Raw genomic sequence first — 11,896 nt, 5'->3', positions numbered from 1 at the left:
GGGAGATGTGGTGGTCGGAAACTGTCTTGGGCAGAGTGACCATGAAATGGTAGAGTTCTCTATTCTTGGCGAGGCCAGGAAGGGGACCAGTAAAACTGCTGTATTGGACTTCCGGAGGGCTGACTTTGAGCTGCTCAGGACGCTGGTTGGCCGAGTCCCTTGGGAGGCGGTTCTGAAGGGCAGAGGAGTCCAGGAAGGCTGGGCGCTCCTCAAGAAGGAAATCGTGATGGCACAGGAGCGGTCCGTCCCCACGTGTCCAAAGACGAGCAGGCGTGGAAGAAGACCGGCCTGGCTCAACAGAGAGTTGCGGCTTGTGCTTAGCAGAAAAAAGAGGGTTTATAATCTTTGGAAAAAAGGGCGGGCCACTGAGGAGGACTACAAGGATGTAGCGAGGCTGTGCAGGGAGAAAATTAGAAAGGCCAAAGCTCATCTGGAGCTCAACCTGGCTACTGCCGTTAAAGACAACAAAAAGTCCTTTTACAAATATATCAACGCGAAATGGAGGACTAAGGAGAATCTCCATCCTTTACTGGATGCGAGGGGAAACCTAGTTACTAAGGATGAGGAAAAGGCTGAGGTGCTTAATGCCGCCTTTGCCTCAGTCTTTAGCGGCAATACCGGTTGTTCTCTGGATACCCAGTGCCTTGAGCTGGTGGAAGGGGATGGGGAGCAGGATGTAGCCTTCGCTATCCATGAGGAAATGGTTGGCGACCTGCTACGGAGCTTGGATGTGCGCAAGTCGATGGGGCCGGATGGGATGCACCCGAGGGTACTGAAAGAACTGGCGGAGGAGCTGGCCGAGCCGCTTACCATCATTTATCGGCAGTCCTGGCTATCGGGGGAGGTCCCAGTTGACTGGCGGCTGGCCAATGTGACGCCTATCTATAAGAAGGGTCGCAGGGCAGACCCGGGGAACTATAGGCCTGTCAGTTTGACCTCAGTGCCAGGAAAGCTCATGGAGCAGATTATCTTGAGGGTCATCACGCGGCACTTGCAGGGCAAGCAGGCGATCAGGCCCAGTCAGCATGGGTTTATGAAAGGCAGGTCCTGCTTGACAAACCTGATCTCCTTCTATGACCAAGTGACGTGCTTGGTAGATGAGGGAAAGGCTGTGGATGTGGTTTACCTTGACCTCAGTAAGGCTTTTGACACAGTTCCCCGCAACATTCTCCTCAAGAAACTGGCTGCTCATGGCTTGGACTGGCGTACGCTTCGCTGGGTTAGAAACTGGCTGGATGGCTGGGCCCAGAGAGTTGTGGTGAATGGAGTCAAATCTGGTTGGAGGCCGGTCACTAGTGGTGTCCCCCAGGGCTCGGTACTCGGGCCGGCCCTCTTTAATATCTTTATCGATGATCTGGATGACGGCGTCCAGTGCACCCTCAGTAAGTTTGCAGATGACACCAAGCTAAGTGCGTGTGTCGATCTGCTCGAGGGCAGGAAGGCTCTGCAGGAGGATCTGGATAGGCTGGAGCGATGGGCTGAGGTCAACTGTATGAAGTTCAACAAGGCCAAGTGCCGGGTCCTGCACCTGGGGCGCAAGAACCCCAAGCAGAGCTACAGGCTGGGAGATGAGTGGCTGGAAAGCTGCCTGGTCGAGAAGGACCTGGGAGTATTGGTTGATAGTTGGCTGAATATGAGCCAGCAGTGTGCCCAGGTGGCCAAGAAGGCCAACAGCATCCTGGCCTGTATAAGAAGCAGTGTGGCCAGCAGGTCTAGGGAAGTGATTGTGCCCCTGTACTCGGCTCTGGTGAGGCCGCACGTCGAGTACTGTGTTCAGTTTTGGACCCCTCGCTACAGGAAGGACATGGACGTGCTCGAGCGAGTCCAGAGAAGGGCGACCAAGCTGGTGAGGGGTCTGGAGAACAAGTCTTATGAGGAGCGGCTGAGGGAGCTGGGCTTGTTCAGCCTGGAGAAGAGGAGGCTCGGGGGCGACCTTATCGCTCTCTACAGTTACCTTAAAGGAGGCTGTAGAGAGGTGGGGGTTGGTCTGTTCTCCTACGTGCCTGGTGACAGGACGAGGGGGAATGTGTGAAAGTTGCGACAGGGGAGTTTTAGGTTGGACGTTAGGAAGTACTTCTTTACCGAAAGGGTTATTAAGCATTGGAACGGGCTGCCCAGGGAGGTGGTGGAGTCACCATCCCTGGAGGTCTTTAAAAGACGTTTAGATGTAGAGCTTAGCGATATGGTTTAGTGGAGTACTTAGTGTTAGGTCGAAGGTTGGACTCGATGATCTTGAGGTCTCTTCCAACCTAGAAATCTGTGATACTGTGATACTGTGAGTGGCCTGGAAGATGCCCTCACGTGGAAGAAGGAGGAACACTTCCCCCCAACTTGGTGTTGTCTGCAAATTTACTGGGGGTGTACTCAATTCCCTCATCCAAGTCATCAATAAAGATTTTAAAGAGGATGGGCCCGACACCAGCCCCTGGTGTACATCACTCGTGACCAGTTGCCAGGTGGATTTCAGTCTGTTCACCACCACTCTCTGGGCAGGGCCATCCAGACAGTTTTTAACCCAGCAGAGGGTGTACCTGTCCAAGCCATGGGCTGCCAGCTTCTCCATGAGAATACTATGGGAGACCAAGTCAAAGGCCTTGCTGAAGTCTAGGTAGAGTACGTCAACAGCCTTTCCCTCATCCACCAGGTGGGTCACCCAGTCATAGAAGGAGATGAGGTTGGTCAGGCAGGACTTGTCTTTCATGAACCCATGCTGACTGGGCCTGATCCCTCGGTGGTCCTACATACATTGCATGACTGCATTCAAGATGACCTGTTCCATAACCTTTCCTGGCACTGAGGTCAGGCTGATTGGCCTGTAGTTCCCCGGCTCCTCCTTACAACACTTCTTACAGATGGGCATCACATTAGCAAGTCTCCAGTCATCCAGGACCTCTCCGGATGACCATGACTGCTGATAGATGATGGAAAGTGGCTTGGCAATCACCTCCGCCAGCTCCCTCAGCACCCTTGGGTGGATCCCATCTGGCCGCATGGACTTGTGACAGTCCAGGTGGAGCAGCAGGTCTCTTAACTGTTCCTGCCTGAACTGTGGGGGGAAAAAAATTAGGTAGGACTCTGTACAACCTCAAAATTTATAAAGCTTCAAATTACCCAGCTAATTTCAACATGTTTTTCATTAAGATGTCAGGCATAAATAGAATCACTCCAGTGTTTCAATTTTAAAAGTAATCTCCCATCTACCCAAACTTTAGTGAATAAGCAAGTGACTTCGTTCACATTTTCCGCACATTCCCTCCTTGGGAGGGATGTCATAGATAAATACGGCATCACCTGATTATTTGACTTGGATTGATGAGTGAAAAAAAGAAAAGAAAAATAGCCACAAAGAAAAACAGAGCTTGGTGTCTCATTCATAAAAAGAAGTAGGAGGAGCATAGAAGAAAATAAAAGGAAGAGAATGGGAACATGACATGAAAACCAGAAATGGAAACATGTTTGAGAGATGAGAGACTTAGACAGACTGAAGGAAGAGAATTAAATCTAAGTATGTGAGGAAGAAGAAACACAAGTGTGATGAAAAAATAATAATAACAGTAACAGCAATTGAAAGTCTAGAAAAGTTACACATATTCAGGAAAAGGAAAAGTTAAATGACAAAGGAACAAGTTTAAGGATTAGTAAATTCAATTTTATTTATTCTACTCCTTGCATTTAGTTATTTGCCAGATTTTCCATAGCTGTGTGCACTTGGAAAAAAGAGAAGAGCTTTGTTACTTTGTTACTTTAAGGAGTTGACTCATTACATTTTACATCAGTTCCAAAATATATTCCTTGCATCCTGTCTTGGTAGTCTTGGTTTTCAGAACCTTAAAGAAGACTGTTTACATTTTACAAAAATAAAAGCCATAAGAATAAACTTTATTTTCACTTCTAATAAAGGTTCATGACATATTAATTTAGTATTTCTAAATAATCAGATTGTTTTTACTTTAAATAATTGTAAAGGTTTTCAGTCTGTTTTTGTTTGCCCAAAGGTAGTTTAGAAAACCATGAACAGGTCTTTCTAGTCACCAGTTGCAGTTAGTCATATAATTCAGAGGAAGAAGTTCTGTCAATGAAAAAGAAAGGCATATATACAGCTTTGTCACCTGGTGGCCTCTTTCTTCTGAATTAAAGAGGTAATGGATGTGGTAATTATTCTGTAGTAACATGTAAATGTTGGTTGGTATATTTTATTGATTTTTCTAATTTGTGAATATGTTGGTTTAATTTAAAAGGAAATTACATAAGAAAAAAAAAATCTCAGAAAAAATGACATCAGATCACCCCACTACAAATCGCTAAAAAAAAAAAAAAAAAGGCAACAGTAGGCAAAAATATTGTGGTCACCCTCACTTCCATCCCTGGAAAAAATATCTTCATGAAGTAATCTTCATGAAAATCCTGAAAATCTTGGAATGTGCTTCTGGACATTTGTGAAGGAGATGACTGGAAAAAGTCGATAAGGATTTACTAGGGATCATTCATGCTTGACCAATCTATTTGACTTTTATAATAAGGTGACTGGATTTGTGAATGAGGGAAGAGCATTGGGTGTCATTTATCTTATCTTAGGATGGCTCTTGACACTGTGCCCTATCATATTCTTGAACCCAAGCAAAGATATTACAGTATGGAAGAATGGATAACTAGACTGGTAAATAATTTTTTGGGTGAAAAGGCATAGACAGACATGGTTAATGGTTTGTACTCTGTCTGGAGGCCAGAGACAAGTGCAGGACTGCACAGATCTATCCTGGGGACCTGTCCTGCTTAACATCATTATCAATGGCCACAGAAGACACTCACCAAGATTGCAGATAATACCAAAGTAGGGGCACTAGCCCTTGCTTAAGAGCAAGGTTGCCTCACAGGGAGGACCTACACAAATTGAAAGAAGTGGACAAACAGGAACTTTATGAAATTCAAGAAGATCCTGCAAAAGTTTCTCCTGATAAAGTATTTTAACATTGCATATGAGAACATTAGAACACAAAAACTGAAAGAAGCTTTTACTTATTTACAAATCATTTTAAAAGTACATGAATATAAACAGTATTCATTATAATTTAATATTTCTCCTATGACTTGATCTGCAACAAGTAATTTTCCACAGGAAATATCTGTGTATTGTAAAGTAAATTAGTATGCATAAAAAGTAACCTATTGGATCAATGCATTACAGAGAAATTATGTCTGAATATACTAGTCTTACCATAAATACATTAGAAATAATGAAAACTAATACCACGAGACTTTTCTGATTCTATGTTATATGACTGACCTCAACCTCATATTCTTTTTCTTTGTTTCGGGCCTTTCTAACAATATACAACAAGCTGAACCATCTCTGTTTGCATTTGTCAATATATTGATGATTCACATGTGCAATCAATATTATGACATCATTGCCACTTTATAAATAAGGTGTATTTCAAGTCCTTGAATTGTACACTCTCCAGGGTACTCCAGTTGAATGTATGTATTTGCTGGTATGCAGCATTTAATAGAATTCATATAACACTTTGATATCAAAAAATAGTTGATATCAATTATGAATAGTAGCTTCAAATACTCTTTGAACATAATAAAACTTCTCAGTTGTATTTGTCTAAGCTTTGGAAATGAGATATTTGAATATTACAGTAGCATATCAAAGACATCACTTTTCTCATCTGTTCCTGTATAGCCACAGTGAATATTCTGAGCACAGGTAAAAAGCTGTTCTCAGATACCACTCTGTGTTGACAAGAAACAAGCACTGTGGTGATGCTGCCTAGTCTTTTCACACCCTCATCTCCCAAATGGTGCGTGCAGACTGTAAGCCCCACACTAAGGGATATTGAATTTCTCATCTCATAACTGTTTTGTCTTCTGCCTCCAAAGAGATAAGAAATTGACCTTCCCACGGATGGCTATTAAGACTTCACTGTCTGGAAGCGTAATGTTTTTCTTTAAAAAACAGAAAAAGAAAATAAAAATCCTGGGCAGCTTATAGATAATTACAGTTATGGTTAAAACTGCAATGCATGGTTTAAGTATGACAGTTTGCATTTTTGCTGTAATCTCCCTCAGGCCACCTTAAATAATAAGATGTTGTTTTTATTATCAATTGTATTCACATCACAAAGGTTCATTATCCTTAGTCTTTCACTAATTAATCTTGAAGTTTCCTTATATTCTTTCTGTTTAGGTTCATTTAACTGTTCCTTTCCGTATACTCATTTTTCCCCCCTGAAGAGTGTTCTCCATTATTTAAGGACAGGTCAAGTAAAGAATGAAGGAAGTATGTTTCAGATTCATACTAATTGACAATAAATAGCCGTGGGACTCAGATGCCACAGCTGTCCCCTATTAGATCACTATTCAGATTATCAAATTAAAATAATCCCTTCTGAAATCTCCACTACACTGGGATATAAAGAAAACATCAGATAGACCCAGAGAGCCTCTGGGGTGAATAATGTTCAGAGTCTGCAGAGAAAAGTGGTCCAAGTGACAGACAAGTTAGTATTAACTGTCAATAGAGCTAATACTTGTGCTTCTGTATTCTACAGTAAAGTACAGCTGAATGTTTACAACTGACTGGCTGTTAGCTTCAGTTCAGCAGGTCAAGGTGCATGGAGATGTGGAGCTCCCTATCATATTAGTACTCTGTTTCCTGTGAGTATTTTTTGAATAGTAGAATATTGGGGTCAGTTATGTGTGAATTTAAAGCAATATAGAGGTTAGAAACCTTAATTGGGAGGAGGGACTTAGATCCAATATTTTATCGGGCAACTTTCCTGAGAACTGTTTCATACTGATTTTTGAGCTAAGCATTTTCAGGCTACGTCCTGTGGAGAAGGAAGATATGTTAGAAGTGCTTTGTTCTCCAGTCTAATTCTTAGTCTTTCTCAAGAACCTTGTATTGCCATTAAGAGATTGGTGTGGAAGACAGTTAAGAAAACAACTCTCTTCTAATTGTCAAATGCTAGGACCCTGACAGATGTCCTTGATTTACTACTGCTCAATAGGAACTCTGCATGAGTAACTAGAGTTAAGTGACTATAACAGGGTTATATCATGTTTTTATATTTTGGTGCTGCAACACCTCAAGGATATTCAAGTATTCCCTTGATTTCCAGGGGGCAAAGTAACCATCTGTCTTTGAGGATGTAGGCTTTCAGATAAATTATCACTTCTTTTCTCAAACCACTGGTTTGAGAACAAGATGTTAGAAATGAAAGTCTCCATTTCTCACCTTGTATCTACTCTGCTCACCCCGTGATAACTTTACATAGACTTATCTATTTTCTGGTGTTTTTATCATATCCTATATTGGACTATTACTTTAAAAACATTATTTCAAAATTGTTGAACTTCATATCTGAATCCAGTATCTTTTTAATTTATCATTAGTGTACTTACATTATTTTTGGTAGTCTGCTTTTTACCAGATGTGGAACACTCTTCCTAACCACACCACCTGCAAGTTTAATTAAAAGCTAGAAAGAGGTAGAAAGACGATCAGGCCCCAGCCAAGTTCTGTGCCTCACAGGCAGGACTTCATGAAAATACAACTGACGTTATAGAAAAAGTTTGTTCACTGAAAGGGTGGCTGGGCACTGGAACAGGCTCCCCAGGGAAGTGGTCATGGCAGCAAGCCTATCAGAGTTCAAGAAGCATTTGGACGGTGCTGAGACATATGGTGGACCACCATTTTGTGTGGTTGTGTGTGGCCAGGAATTGGACTCGATCCTTGTGTGTTGCCTTCCAATTTGGGATATTCTATATGATTTATTATTATTATTATTTTTTTAAATAAAGCTATAGCCTATTGCTATTCCTTCTCTTTGTTTTGTTTTTGTAACACATCCCTGCAAACACTCACAGGTGCTTTTTTCCCTTCCCATTTCATATTTTCAAAAGCCAAACTTCTTATCAGAAGTACCTTATGTATTGGAAAAGCAGATAGTATTGCAGAATATGGAGCATCAAAATCTATTTTTTTTCTTTGTTACTGTTCATAAAGAGTTGAATTACCTATATTTGTATGGCATTCCAACATGCAAAACAATCTTTATTTTACTAGTTAATGAACTAATTTTTGTTAGATCAGTGTAATCTCTAGCTATGGAGAAAATATACAGTTTCTTCAGGATACATCTGCTTTGTTTCTGCTAAGCTTTTTCTTGAAGATCAAGAATACATGGGGTACAGCTTTATTTATCATGGGGTTTTCATTTCCACTGAATACCTCCAGAGATGGTGACTTGGATACTTCCCTGGGCAGCTTGTTCCAATGCTCCCACCCTTTCAGGGAAGAATTTTTTCCTAATATCCAACCTAAACCTCCCCTAGCACAACTTGAGGCCATTTCTTTTGTCCTATTGCTTCTTGCTTGGGAGAAGAGACTGATTCCCCACCTCACTACAATCTCCTTTGAGGTAGTCGTAGAGAGTGATAGGGTCTCCCCTGAATCTCCTTTTCTCAAAGCTAAATAACACCAGTTCCTTCAACTGTTCCTCATAAGACTTGTTCTCCAGACCCTTTGCCAGCTTCATTGTCTTTATATGGACATGTTCTAGCACCTCAATGTCTTTCTTAGAGTAAGGGGCCCAAAACTGAACGTAGTACTCGAGGTACGGCCTCACCAGAGCTAAGTACAGGCATACAATCACTTCCCTCATTCTGCTGGCCACATTATTTCTAATACAAGCCAGGATGCTGCTGGCCCTCTTGGCAACCTGAGCGCACTGCTGGCTCATATTCAGCTGGCTATTGAACAATACCCCCAGGTCCCTTTCTGTTGTGCAACTTTCCAGCCACTCAACCCCAACCTGTCGGGAAGGGGGTTATTGTGGCCCAAGCACAGGACCCCACGACTTCACGAAGTTACATAATTGCTATATGAATTCACTCAAGTTCTGCCCATGAATTCATAAACTTCAGGTTTCTTGAAACTTCAGAATGGGAAACGGTGTACATTGAGCTAGACAGTGTGAACAAAAAAAAAGGAAAAAAAAAAAAGAAAAAAAAAAGAGTTCTGGGAGAAAACTGTGTACTAAGGAAACAATCAGAAATTAGCTGTGGTGAATTAGTGAAATTTTTATGTCTATTAAGGGAAGATTGGTAATTTGAAGAAACCAGGTAAATTCTACTGTAATTTTGAACTGCAAAAGGAGAAAGAAATTTTAATCAAAGAAATTTTAATTTTAATTTGTGATTTTTAGAAATTACTTAATGAAAGCCCATATCTTAAGTGAAAATTATCTTAGAAAAATTAGAAATTATCTTAGTGAGAGCTATATCTTAAATGATCCATGTCAACGTTGCATTGCACAGGCCACTTATATGCAATTACATTTTTTATTTTTAATGTAAATGTTTGATATACTGACTCTGTTACTGAGATCAGCCTCAAATTTGCACACAGCATTTGCATACATAGGTGGTACAGGCCCTTCTGTGCCAAATAGAGACTGAAAATAAGTAATTCTGAACTTTTCCCAGTATTGTTTAGATACTCCTAACTTCCACTAGAAATATTTGAATACAAAAGTTGCTTGGGAATAAGCATTGAGATAATTCCCTTTTTTCAGTTCTAGCATAACTTCTTTCAGTGTCTCAGATGATCATTTTTCCTTTCTGCCTGTATGAAATGAAACTGTTTTTAAGGGTAAAAATAAATAAATACACAGGGACAAGATTTTATGCAAATTCAAAATACATTACTTTTTCATTTATCTTAATTTATGACTGTAGACTCATAGTTATAAAAAGTAATATTAGTAGCCAGACTTGTGTTACATGCTACTTACTAGATATAGTTCCTTTTCTAAAGCAGGTACAAGGCCAAGTGATGTTTCATGAAGAGAAGAGCAGTCTAGCGTGAAGAACAATTTGTCTGAATATATCCTTCACATTATCTAAAACCTTGCCAGCAGTATTTATATATGCAGCACACACCAGCTTTCTGTTAGTGTACTTTTTACTCTGGGAAAAAAAAAAAAAAAAGTTAAAAAAAAAAAAGTTTGTATTGGTTTTGTTTTGTTTTTAATGACAATAAAGTAACCCTATGCTAAACTCTGAATAACCTCATAACACCAAATTTCTATAAGGCGCCGCTAACACTTTGTGGGCAAAGACTTGAACTTTATCTTTGCTTATTAAAATATTTGTAGGCAACAGAAAATGTACAGCTCAAAGTTTATGAATTTTGGACCCCTATTTGAAAACCTTTCTAACTCTCCCATGCGGTAGGAATAGCTTATTTGATTTAATATAAAAGGTCATGAATTTGCAAGAGTACCATAGGGGAAAAGAGTTGCAACCATTGTGGAAATATATTTGAAAGTGAAAATAAATAACTTCTTATGAATAAGATTAGAAAGAGACTTGACTGCCCCAAATCTGGAAGGCAGATTGTGGGACAAATAGACATGGTATTTTAAATGTGTAAGACATGGCTGATTACCCATAAGAGACTTCAAGTGTTTGGAATTTACTTAGAGAGATGGAAGATTGGTTTCATATTACTGCATTATATCTACATTTTTTATTATTATTCACTACATAAACCACAGTGAATCTGAGTAAATAGTTTCATTAAGTTATCATAAATAATATTACATTATACATTTATCGAGATTATCTTTTTCCAAAATATATCAATTAATTTTAATTAGCACACCTTTCTGAAATACAAAGACTATAATAAGAACACAAAAACAAGAAAACCAGCATAAGGAACATTATATACGTTTTTCTTACAGGCCTTTTTCTGGAGAAATTTTGTATATTCTAGCTTAGTCACATATCTACATTTGTCGATCTGCTGATATATACAGAAAATAAAGTTGTGTTAAGCTCATTAGATACAATTGAACCAAAGAGTGTCCTGGAGTCTGAAGTCACTTTCCTTTTTTAGGTTTGATATTTGCTGTTAATGCTTGTCAGTACAGGATGTCTTCACTCCTCTAATGATTTTTTATACAGAAAATTATTGAGCACATTTTTTTAAGGTTAGGTTTCCAGATATGAAAACGTTTTTCACCTTGGGAGCACTGAGGCATTACAGAGTTCTGTTATATTTAAGTCTGGCTCAGGTAAGCTTGAAGAAATTCAGCATATTTCTGAATTGACCAAAGTGCAGTTAGCAGGAAAATCCTCTGCATCATTGTTCGCATTTTACACTATGCAACAACATAGTAATAGTATAAGACAATGCATAATTCTGGATGGTGGAATGAAGCCTTAGGTGTTTTCATATCTCACAGTCCTTCAGGAATAGGGAAAATCCAATAAAACGTATAAAAAGAAATACAGATGAAAATTTATTTAAATATTAATGAAAATGTTTTGAGAAAACTGATTGTTTCATATTCTTCCCTAGATGTAATGAAAAAATATTTTATCTTCTATTTAAAAAAATAATAATTTGAATTATTTTTGTGCACAAATTATAGGAAAATAAGGGTTTTTTTGAAATGATTTCAGAAGCCCAAGATGGAGGTATTTGAAAACATTCTGGGTAAATTTTTCCCAGTGCTTATTTGCCTTTTATATTCAGTTGTTTTAGCCTCTCTAATTTTACTTTGATCCTGTGAAAGCTATTTAAGGAAAATAAACCCAAAGACAGAATACTGAAATAAGATATATGTTGAGATTCCATGCAACTTTAATGAGTTAATGTAGTTAACAGTTATTAATGGTTTATTATGCTGATTATGCTTGGATACAGAACTGCAGTATGACAGTGTGAAGTACTTCACTGTGTTGTCGTATTAAATTCTGTAAAAGACAGAATGATTCTTCCCATATTTTTCTATTGTTTAGAAAAGCAACAGAAAACCTTACCGATTTTCAAAATATCCAGCTGTAGATTAGAACTGTGAAGAAATGAAAGTGCTAA

General features: G+C 39.4%; 1 long non-coding RNA gene across 1 annotated transcript; it reads left to right on the top strand.

The window, feature by feature from the left end:
* The first annotated feature begins 6,424 nt into the window (after positions 1–6,424).
* Positions 6,425–10,720, top strand: LOC308186908. The gene is made up of 3 exons (XR_013944377.1): positions 6,425–6,506; positions 6,597–6,663; positions 9,827–10,720. It is a non-coding gene; the product is annotated as an uncharacterized lncRNA (long non-coding RNA).
* Positions 10,721–11,896: the final 1,176 nt, after the last annotated feature.

Source organism: Anser brachyrhynchus (genome assembly GCF_964034855.1).
Source record: "Anser brachyrhynchus genome assembly, chromosome: 1".
Classification (NCBI taxonomy): Eukaryota; Metazoa; Chordata; class Aves; order Anseriformes; family Anatidae; genus Anser; species Anser brachyrhynchus.
This window is presented reverse-complemented; position numbering and strand designations above follow the sequence as displayed.